This window comes from Delphinus delphis, chromosome 5 (genome assembly GCF_949987515.2).
Source record: "Delphinus delphis chromosome 5, mDelDel1.2, whole genome shotgun sequence".
Classification (NCBI taxonomy): domain Eukaryota; kingdom Metazoa; phylum Chordata; class Mammalia; order Artiodactyla; family Delphinidae; genus Delphinus; species Delphinus delphis.
In genome coordinates this window covers 29,987,094-29,999,155 of record NC_082687.1, presented here as the reverse complement: position 1 = coordinate 29,999,155, position 12,062 = coordinate 29,987,094, and the positions used below count along the sequence as shown (strand labels likewise).

Sequence of the window (12,062 nt, the reverse complement as noted above, 5' to 3'; positions counted from 1 at the left end):
GTATTGCAAAAGGGTTACTTCTTGTGTTTGGGGCTAACAGTTTATTTCGAAGTGAGTGCTGAGAGAAATAGGATAGATGAATGAGAAATAGAGGTTTTTCGAGCCACATTTAAAAATGTCCAGATCAAATGGCCTTGAGATGGCTAAATTTCTTTGCCTTGCATATTAAAGTTACAGAAACAGATTTATTTCTATACCTCGCGGAGTGCCACTCTGACTCCCATGGGAATAATGGGTTTACTTCCCTTTTGTGCAGAGGTTATAAAATGAGTGATAAATAATTTTGAATTCTTGTCATTGCTAATTATTTTTGACATATCTAGTAGATTTGGGAAAACATCAACAAAAATATGACAGCCATCATAATAAGATGTAGTGAATAAATTCCTAAAAGCGAGATTACTTTCATTGTTCAGAAACCTTATACCTCATGTGGTAAACTTTAATGATTTTTTTTTTAAACTTATGTAAAAATCATGTATCCTGTGATATTTTCTTTTCTCTTTAGCAGTTAAACAGATGAATGTTTTTATTGAGAGTTTTTTTTGGTAGTCTTTTAAAAATGATATCTTGCTGGTAGTAAATTCCCCTACTTAAAACTTTAAAATAGCCTTTTTTAATAGGAAGAGTATTGGTCTAGAGGTCAAGGGTTCTGACCCATTTCAAAACCTTTGACCTTCATTTAAAACTCTCCTGGTTTACTTGCCTGACGAATAAGGATAATGCAAAATTAATGTTTCTTTTCATCGATTTATTCATTTTAGTGCCTATATTGCCAAATTTATTTTGACTGTGCTGATGGACATTTCATGAATACAAATTAAAGAATCATAGAAGGTGTGAAAAATCAATACTATGCATTGTCAATAAAATGCAATAAGAACAATTACTTCCAGAGATTACATCTAATGGATTTTTATAATGAACTTGTGAAGAGTAGTTATGTTTGAGGTGGGCTTATTATTCTTAGATTTAGCGAGAGTCATGTTTTTAAGTGAATTATCTACTTTAGAAAACTCCCATTCCTTTACAAACTGACTGGATAAAATTTCCCATTTAGTAATCTGATTTGAAATAATTGGTCGTTTATTTCTTGAATGGAAATTACCATATACCATTCTTATACTGACATGAAATTACCCTTACTTTAAGAATCATTTGCTTACAGTTTTATATGTATACTCAACAGCAGTATGAATTTATTGTTTATAGAGATGTAATTGTTTCATAGATGAAGTTTGATAGTGAAGTTTCACTTTCTAGGTTAGAAGAATTTAATGTATTCTTGATACATGAAAGCTGTTTTAAATATAGTATATTACACAGTGGAATGTTAGAAGCTGAAAAGATAAAGAATGACATGTTTTAAGACACCTATTTGTCATGTATGTCACAGTGCTGTTTAATACTCTTCCAATCAAATGGGAATATGAAGATCACTTAGAGTAAGTTGCAAAAGTCAGATCATCTCAAAGTTTTGTTTAAATAAAACACATTATTGGTTTGTTTGAAGTTCTTAACATTTTTTATGGGTTCTCCAAAAGTTCCACGGCATCTCTCTAAGATGTAGCACAGTGCAAAAACTGACATGAAAAATGAAGCTAGAATTAGCTCCAGATGTATACAGATTTTTCTGGGGTGATAATTACATTTTTCACTTTGAATTTTCCTAATTCAAAGAGGTCAGATTGGCAATCACAAAAGTGATTTATTTTGTTAAAAAGTGAACTGTCTTTTTCTACATGAAAGCTTAAGAGAGATGAAATTGAATTTGAAGTCGACATTTTGCAGATATTGGGTGGCTGTGGCTTGAGTTTGACTGATAATTTGTTTTAGTCTGAGATAGGGTGGGAAGTAAATGGCTAGCATCTTGCTAAAATTTTAATCAATTTTGTAAAGAAGAGATGTAGTGGATTGAGTGCCAAAGATCGAAAGATCAGGTCAAAAACTCCTTTTTAATCACATAAATAATGGGATATGCTTATGAACTTAACATCTGCAAATTTGATTTAAAACTTTACAAATTAGTTGTTAATTTCATGGCAATCAGCCATGTTCTGATTATTTTTCTTGAATCCATTCAAAACTTTTTTTTTGTATTCTTCTTAACAAAGTGTTTAAGTCTGCCGTATTTTATTACAGAAGAGAGTTTAGAGCCTGAATTTAAGAAATGAGGAAATGATCACGTTTGGTTTGCTGTCATTAAGACCAAGTAGATCACTATATATTTTGTTAAAGCTTCAGCTAGGATCATATTTTTCAATATCCACTCATTCATTAATAGGTTTATTAGATACCATTTCATATTTTATCCCATTTAAATTTTAACATTTTAAGACAAAATGTTATTATTTAGAGTTGAAAATCTTTCTTAAAATATTTAGCATGTTATTTTTGAGTAAAGTTATATATATATATACTTATGGTTTATTAAGTTATGCTTATTCCTATACTGAAAATAATTCAAGAGCTATTTAAGCTCCAAAACCTGATTTAAGTCTTCTTTACTTCTTTAAAATAAGACTGTATACACCCTTCAGGAAACTGTATATTCTCTGATGCACAGAAAATAATCGAACAACTTCTTAATTATATTTCAGATTCAGTTTTTCAGAAGCATGTAACTTTTTTTTGCCCAATATTTGTTGTGTATGTGTATAAACCTTGTAGAAATCCATATGAATTTAAAGAAAATGTTAAATAAATATTTCAAGTAATATTACTCCAGCATTGTGTAAAGTGTTTATATCCTGCTCATTTGACATTAATATCATTTTTGAAGGAATTGACATTGTATTCAAGGCCACTTTATAAAAGTGTTGTGTTGCTCATCCTAATTCAGTCTGACACACATTCCAATAACACTACCTCCCTTCTTGGGTTTAAAGCTTAATTTATGACTGTGCATTGTGAAGTGCGTCATTTAAAAATGGTTTCAACCCAAAACATCTAATAAATAAATAATGTGTATGGCTACTCAGTAGTAGACTTTCTAGACTAGAAATCATTCCATCGGATACTCAACAGTCCACTATCGGAGAGGGCTGTCAGATAAATCTTATGGTAGCTGCATTCATGTCCTGTAAATCACATATTATTGTCTGAGCCTTCTGCCAGGTCATCTATTCTTTTCCCATTTATCAGAAATGCATAGAGTATATAGAAAAACTAGAAGCACCATGTAGTCTGGCCTGGCATCCTGTGTGAGTAGTTAATTAGCAGTAAAAGTTAATTTAAAAATAGTGTTAGTCTGATTTTTCTTCAATACATTTTTCAACAAAATATGTAGATTGTTGCTATTTTGGGAAATATTTCCTTTGCATGAAGGTAATAACAAAAGGTTTGGTCATTTCTTTCAATATCTCTGAATTATTAATTTTAAAAGTATAATGTTCATAATGAGAACCAGCTATCACTATTCATATGATTCTTTAATGTCTGTTTTGTGGTTGAATTATTGCCATTTGAATTTTTTCCTGAATCTTCATAGTAAAGTGTTCCTCTTTTCCATCACTCTCCTCTAATTTCTTTTCTCTAATTCTGGTTTTCTTCTCCTTTTTGAGTTTATTCCTTCTAAATATGTGACATTAATGTTATTGCTCTTGGCTTTTTATTTCATGAGCTTTTCTTTTTTATAGTTGTGATGAGTATTTTGGGTAAAGTAGATAATTTAAAAAAAAAAAAAAACCCGAGAAGGGTAGGGGAAAGCAAACCAGCTCTATATCATGGCACAAAGGCATCTTTCATTATTAGGCCTCTCTTACTGTTTGGACCTCATTTCTCATCACTTTGTTTTTGTAACTGTTCTCAAGCTATGCGAACTATTTAAAGTTACCCAAATGTGCCATCATAATTTTGTGTCTTGGCGTAGGCTTTTTCTTTCCCTATAATTTCCTTCCTTCAAATTTGGTGAGTCTAATTGTTGGCTTCTTCTCATCACTCCGAGCTCAGCTTAATTATGCTCTTCTCAGATCATATCTATAGTTGGTATCTTTTTTGCACGTCTTCATCTTAGCACTCATCATATCACAAATTTTAACTAGACCTGTGCTAGTTTGCTACTTCTTTATTGCCAGTCTCCCTCTCTCTACTCTAGGTCCTATGAAGGTTACAGCTATTTCTGTTTCATATACCTAGTATACTAGGTAAACTGTGAAGTGTGCCTAGTACCCAGCACAGTCCCTGGCATCTGATGGCTGCTCAGTGAATATATATGGAATAAATAAATAATTCAACTCCCAGCTAAATTGCCATCTCCTCTGGAAAGCTTTCTTTGACTCCTCTCTTCCCCACAACTCTAAGCCTAGGTGAGGTATACATCCTAAGCACTCACTTGACCCACCTTATAGTAATTTCATTCTTTATTTAAATTGTCTATTATTTTTTTTCTTTCCCATTAGACTTTAAGTTTCTTAAAGGTAAGCACTGTGTTTTATTTTCTATTGTATCTCCAACATTCAACATAATTACTTTTCAACCAAATATTTATATAACTGTACAATTAATAAATGGTAACATTGATCATAAACACTGTATTTTGGGCTTTTACCTTTTGGTCCTTTTCATTATGAAACATCCTCATTCTTTTGTGTGTTATTAAGTGTGTATTAATTGTTCATTTTTATTGTCAGCTATTTTGTCATTGCCAAATATTGTAATCATGTTCATTTATAAATAAGAGTCTTACTTTTTTCATTTTCTTTTGGCTTAATCAGATTTACTTCTTTTTAAAAAATCAGTTATTGAAGCACAATTAATATACAATATATATGTAAATATTTTACAATATTATATACAAGAGTATATATACAATATCTTAAGTGTACAGTTCAATGCATTTAGATATATACACAACCGTGTAATACCCATTTCAATCCAGAAAGTTCCCTGTGCTTCTGTAATCAATCCCTACCGGTATCACCTCAAGTTGCTACTGATTTGATTTCTCTTACCGTGCGTGCGTTTTACTTATTGTAGAACTTAATATAAATGGAGATTTACTTCATTTAACTGTTGTGCTTAACTCCTCAGAGTGTGCTGTATATAGGGTACACGTCAACCTTTTAAACTAAAACTCACTATCTAATATTAAGAAAATGGTGTGGTTTTTAAAAAGAAATAATTGAGTCAGTAAAACATAGGTTATTTTTTGCTAACCACAAAATAAGAATTTTGAGTTTAAATTGCTCATTGGAAATATAAAAGTCTTCTTAACTTCCTTATGCATTTTTTTTTTACCTATAAGGAAATCTTATGGTATGGAGCTTTTGTGTAGCAGTATTGTGAGGCCATAAACTATACTTCGAAAAAAAAACTTCTAAGTTTTTGTTTTCACTGTCTGTCAGGCTCAGTTCAAATGCTGTCTCTTATACAGAGCTTTGTGTCAGTTTATTTACCCTGAGTCCTCCTTAATATGCCTGCTTGTGGTATTTCTTTTTTTATTTAGCAGACATGTACTGAATGATTTTAAGACAAGTCTCTCCTTTTAATCTAGTAAGAGAGACAAATAATTGTAATACAACATAGAATTTTTATGAGGACTTTAAGAGAAATAGAAGCAAATAGTAGGGGCAGGGAGTGGAATTAGAAATGGGGCGTAAAAATGTATTTATTAATCCCTGTTTAATTTAACTAATTTTATTTCTGTTCATGAACAGATCGTTTCAGGCTCCTTTGCCTTTCAGTCAAAAATTTTTTTCCAGGTTCCATCTATGTTTTTTTATAATTTCATCGAGATCAATAGATATTAAAGTTCTTAAAGCATTTCCTCTACTCTTTGCTGTACCTATAATTTTCCTTGGTTAGATTTGTGGTAGCCGGCTACTTGTTTGATCAGTTCTCACTGTCCAAAATTTCCAGTACAGCAAATCCTAGTGTGTACTGTGTGATGAAAATGGATGTTCTCTGAGAAGGCAGACAGTGGTAAATAAGCTTGGAAAATGTTCATTTAAATTTAATTAGGATCTTTACTGGAGGGTTCCTCAAGGCCTTTAGTCAATACATGTGTGTATGTGTGTGTATGTCTATAAAAAATATATATATATATAAAATAAAGTGTATTGTTGAATCTTTTATGAGAATAATATTAGTATATTTGATCACAAAATGCTTTTTATGGCCATAGTGTGTATGGATAATTTTTGTAAAATATACTTTAGGAAAAACATCAGTGTTGACACAGTGAATAATACAGGAAATGCCTCTTTTTGTATTCTGCTTCTGGTTTTCTCTGCTTCTCCAATCACAGTGATTACAGAAAATCAGTAGATTTGCAAAAGTACAGCTGTTTTTTTCATGAAACACTGTGATTATTTTTACTTCATTCAAGAATTAACTCAATTACCTGTTCTCTCTCCTTTGTAGGTAATTTGGACTCAATTTACATGTTGTTTCTGAAGGGATAGATGTTCAGAACTGATTATAGTAAGATTTGGTATTCTTTCTAGAACAACTTAAGTTTAACCAGGAGTGTTTGTGTGTATTTTTACACACACATATATGTATTTTTACAATATTTATGTAGAAGTAATCCAAGCTTAAGAATAAATTCAAATATTTTGACATCAGTTGATTATATAGCTATTTCCTACATTGGTTGAGTGAATCCCATTACATTTTTAGTCAATATTGTGGCAGTTTATGATCTGTAATCATGTTTAAGTGTCTGGCATAAAGTCTAGAAACCAGGGTCAGAATATATTTTATATTAATGGGATATTACATACATTGTTAGTGACCCATTTGTAGAATCGAGCTTCGCTATGCACTTAAAGAGGTGCAAGAGGTCCAAATAAAATGAAATTAATCTGTATGTGACTGTTATATGATACAATGTCTGGTGAAAGAAATTTTCAGTATTTGTCAAATAAATGAGTAAAATTTTAGCAATAAAATTTTAACAATTTTTAATAGAATAAAGATTTAGTGATAATTTATAGTTACACAGCTAAATTATACAGTGGCTGTTGCTCTTCTTAGGTCATCCATTTATCCATTCAAACAATTAGGATTTGAGATAACTTGTAATCAAGAACTAGACATAATAAAAATATGAAGTCATTATTAGAGGTTAATTGGGTTAAAGAAATAAGAGTCACGAAATGACTCTGATGCCTAAGTCCAGGGGTTTTCACTAAAATCTGTAGTGTTTTTATGTTTTTTTTTTTTTTAAGTATACTTTGTATATAAGGCATTTCCTAAAGTTAGTAGACAACAAAAATCTATGTTGATGATCCTTAACCCTGAGAAGTGAGGGAGAATGGAATGCTGCTAGCAAATTCACCCGGGTATATTTAGGAAGATTCATTAAATTAATAGATGGGAGAGGAATTTACTCTTCCTCTGATATGGTCTGAAGAACTCTATCTTTGACATGTACAGATATTTTTGGCATAAGAACATATAAAAATCTTTCTGTGCATATATTGTGTAATAACAAAACTTATTTAATATGTGAGTTTTTTGCTTTTAATATAAATTAGAATAAAAATAGTTCTAAATCCTATTAACTCTTACTAATCTTCATTTCTTTGCTTAGATGCCCCCAACATTGGATTATAAGTTGTGAATACACCAATTTAGAGAACTCCATCTTAGAGTTAAATTTACAGAGTTAAGTGCTAAAGAAGGGTTAAATTTATGCACATAAGAGCTATTTTCATACTTATGCTATATTATAAGTTTTGTTTCTTTTGTTGGATTGAAAACTCCTTGAAGTCAGGAAGCCATTTCTTTTTTTTTTTTTTTTTTTGCGGTATGCGGGCCTCTCACTGTTGTGGCCTCTCCTGTTGCGGAGCACAGGCTCCGGACACGCAGACTCAGCGGCTGTGGCTCACGGGTTCAGCCGCTCCGCGGCATGTGGGATCTTCCCGGACCGGGGTACAAACTCGTGTCCCCTGCATCGACAGGCGGACTCTCAACCACTGCGCCACCAGGGAAGCCCCAGGAAGTCATTTCTTAATTGTCCATTTTGTCTATGTTGTTTATTAGTGTCAGATTATAATAAAATAATCATTTAATAGATATTTGTTGAATAAATCAATATATTTACCTTATTTAAGTAAAGTTCCCTTTAAATTTAATTCTTGAGTTTTTGATTCATTAAAAAGTATTTTTTTTAGTTAAGGAACAGACACCATTCTATTTAATACTTTTATTTCTTCTATTCAATTTTATCTTAATCTGAAAGGCAATTTAGCCCTTATATCGAGGCTTCAGACCCTAATTCTGAACTCTTACCCTATGCTTACTTAAATGTTTTAAAGTAAGAAAATGATACGCATTAAATCCCTTTCACCTGATCAGCTTTGGGTCTCAAAAAGATCCGTTAAGAGTCACAAAAGGACCTGTTAAAAGTCTCAACTGATGACCTCTTATGAAGAAATCACTTTGTGCATGTAGATTTTCCTCTTTCTGTAGAATTATTTCTATCACGTTTAAGTCACTAGCTTCAAATAACTCAGCATTCATTTCAGGCACCACAGCTTCTGCTAACAAAGGGAATATGACAAATGTTGAACCTCTGGCTCTTAAAAATGATGTTTACCCAAATATTTTAGCACATTGTACATGAAGGTTTCTTAAAAGAGACAAATCTATATCTGAGTAGAAAGATTGCTAAAAGTGCTTGCATGGCAACAAATTTGCAAAATGTAGTAAATGTTTAAATTTGTACTTTGATATGCTATCAATAAATCATTCAACTTTCTTTGTAACCAGCCTTCCTTTTTCCAATGTAAATGGGACTTTAGGGGCAATTGGATTCTTTAAGACCAGTTTATATGTAGCATGGTCCAACTAGGATCAGTATAATTTAATATTTCAACCTTTTCTCAGTGTTACCCCTCCTTTTATTTTATTTTGGATACCTTTATTCCTCATCCTTAGAATACATTTATAGAAAATTAGTGAATGTAAATTGATTGTCTCTGATTTGTTATTGTCAGTGCTTGTGGCCTTTTGATTGTGAATGGATGAGAATCAATATGGTAATGATTAACATTGGGTTCAAAAAAGTAGGCTTGCAGTACAATCACCTGTTTTTATCTTAGAGCTGCTGTGAATGCTTTGTCCTTATAATGTACAAAGGCTGTGAGCATAGGTGTTCTGTATTGAAGTGCTCAGAATTAACTTAATTTTGTGTGCAATCAAAATATTTGACCTTATGAGAAGGAACTAGAGACCTTTGAAGAAGCATGATGGGAAGCCTGTGGGAGTTGGAGAGGGTAGTTTAAGATTCATGCTATGTTAACCGATCATGAACATCTTAAATGCACTAATAGTTGTGCAGCATTTGAAACCAGCTTAATAACTGCACTTTATGCTAGTATGGAAAAAAAAATTTATAGTTTTACTTGATTCAGATTTTTATAACTTGCTTTTATAGGGTGGACTCATTTGTCTTTAAACAATAGCAAAAACATTAAAAACAAATAAATCAGACTGAATTATTGCATTTCACTTTTAAAAAAAATATTTAACTTGATGGATTAGTGAACATTAATTGATCTTTATTTGAATCTGGATGCAGACCTTTCCAGTATTAATTTAAAGTGCTTTGTAACCAAAGAGAAGCATAATTTAACTTTAGCGCAGGATTTATTCTGAAATACAGGCATCCTGTTGATTCACTAGCGCACTAGGATTTAGAAAACAACACCTTTGAAGGTAAATTTTGTGGAACTGGCAGTACACCCTGTGGCTTGTCAGTCTAGTCAGAAGGATGATACCATGCTGACTATATAACTAGATCTTTGAACGTTATTCTCAAGGGTGGTAAATGCAAAACAAAGTAATATCAACTGGCACTTAATTCTGCAAGTTCCCTGCTGATTGGGGTATTCAGAGAAATGGAACTCTTCCTGACAGGAAGTCAGCCTATGAGTATGGAGACATCTGAAAATAAAGTGTGCTTTAATTTGGCACCCCACCGTTTTACAGCTGGTCTTTTAAATTGGGATTAGGCAGCGAGTTAGAAGAAAAGGGGAATACGTGAATGGAAATATTCTAAGCATAGTGTTTTCCTTTGGTTTTAACATAATTATGATTACAGCTCGGTTTCTGTGTTTCTCAGCTTTGACTGCTTATTGTTTGGTTTTGCTTAGTCCTTTCTTTTTTTTCTATTACTTCAAATTAATCCACTGAAGTTAAAGTATTACAAAAAGGCTAGATTAAAAGCATAAAGCTTGAGATTGTCTTTGTTTTTATACCAAAACTCTCTGATAACTTTTTTTCATAAATAGTGTATAATTTAATAGTTTTTAAGCAGAGTAATCAGTTCTTAGGATCTAGATTTACGTTTTGCTGTCAATTTTAAAGTGTTTACACTATTTGCCTCAGTTGACTGAGTTTAGTACTTTAGTGCAGTTAGAATATAATAGCATTATGTATACATATATATATATATAAAAAACATTATTAGATCTAGGAGATATCCCATAAATTTGCAGTTTTGGGCCATTTTCATGTAGGCAAGGTTAATGGTTAACATTCATATTTTCCATAGGCTTCCAAAGGTGATCCCACTGTTTCCTGTGCTAGCTATAGTGATCACTCCTTTGGAAGTCAATAAAGTATACCTTAGTACAAGTGAGATGGATGTCATTTTAGGGATTAGTACTCCAGTGATTTTCTTAAAGATGTCTTCTGTATATTTCAGTGCTTTTTATTTATACTACATTACTTTCAACACACCTCCTGTGTTACCATAGTTGAGAAATGCTTTTATAACAGTTAACCTAGGTCACTGATTATCAACCTTTTTTTTTTCTGGCCAGATACATCATCATTAACAGTTGCTCATTATGATGAGTCTCACCCTGAGTGCTGTCAGAATCGGGGAGACAGGCAGGGACAAAAGGAGGTATCATTTGAAAAAGGTCTCCATAAAGAATCAGAAATTCTGATCCAGCTTATTCCTGAATTAGAGAAATGGCCTTTTCCTTTGTGTTGATTTTTACCTCTTTCAGTACGTACTAACAAGTTGACTTTCCTACAGGAGTCTCTGTATTTCCTTTCCAAGAGAAGCTGCAGTTTACTGTCTTATCAAATTCACACCCCACTGCCTTATTGTAAAGCTCTCTAATATCTATTTTATTTTAGTTTCCACTTGTTTCTCTGCTGCTTTGTAAGTAGCATTCAGGTATTTGACATATGTGTTACGTGTATCATGTCATTTTGTGGGTATTTTCCCAGAAAAATCAAACTGCCTAAACCCGAATCTGTTCTGACGTTCTTCTGACATCTTCCTTTCCACAAGGTGCTTTTACATATAGTGAGTCTGAAAATGCATGGCAATATCCTAATACTGGATACATAGGGCATTCTTTTTGATAATAATTATGTATTTTTGAAAAATTTTTGTTGGAATCTCAAGTTTTCATTAGACATTCTGTTAAAACAGTGGAATTGTCTTGTTCAGTCTGTTGATTTTGTCATGTTATTCTGATTATCAGATACCACATAATTGAGAGCAAACTTAAGTCTGGTTTCTTATTGTTCTTTTTTCAGAGGGGAGGTGGTCTATTCCTTTACCTAAGAAAGCTTACAGCTTTGCTTAATCTTTCAGAGTTGTGTCCTATTTATATGTATTGAAAAGATTCACTGTTGTTTTGTAGCACTAATTTGTAGCTTAGTTTGTGAACATAGGTTTCTTTTTTTCTGGTACTGTAAGTTAAGGAAGAGAAAAGGAGTTTGATCATTGGCAGTGAGAAAGTAAAACAATGGGAAAGTTTTTTACAAAGAAGCTTTCTAATTCTTGTTAGTATCTTAACCAAGTCTGAATTGCTGCCTTACTTATTTGGACATTTGGCAGTGCTGTCATTGCTTTTCTGCTAATTATTAGGAGTTGTTCTTAATGATATCTGCTTGTTACCTGTATCTTCTATCTCAGCTGCCCAGATTTGAGTTTCTTGTAGCCTGGTAGCTGAATTTCTGGAACTGAAAACAAAACCAATCACAACTCAATCATTGTTAGAACCAACACCTGTAGCACAAGTTAACTTGCTTAAAAACTTTTCCAACTCTTGCCACAATATACTAATTTTTAAAAAATGCCTTTATTT

The 12,062-nt window shown here is 32.2% G+C and overlaps 1 protein-coding gene across 2 annotated transcripts in view; it reads left to right on the top strand.

Moving 5' to 3' along the window:
* LRBA (LPS responsive beige-like anchor protein) overlaps positions 1–12,062 on the top strand; it is a 733,083-nt gene that overhangs the window by 211,896 nt on the left and 509,125 nt on the right. The gene's annotated exons all lie outside the window — the stretch shown is intronic.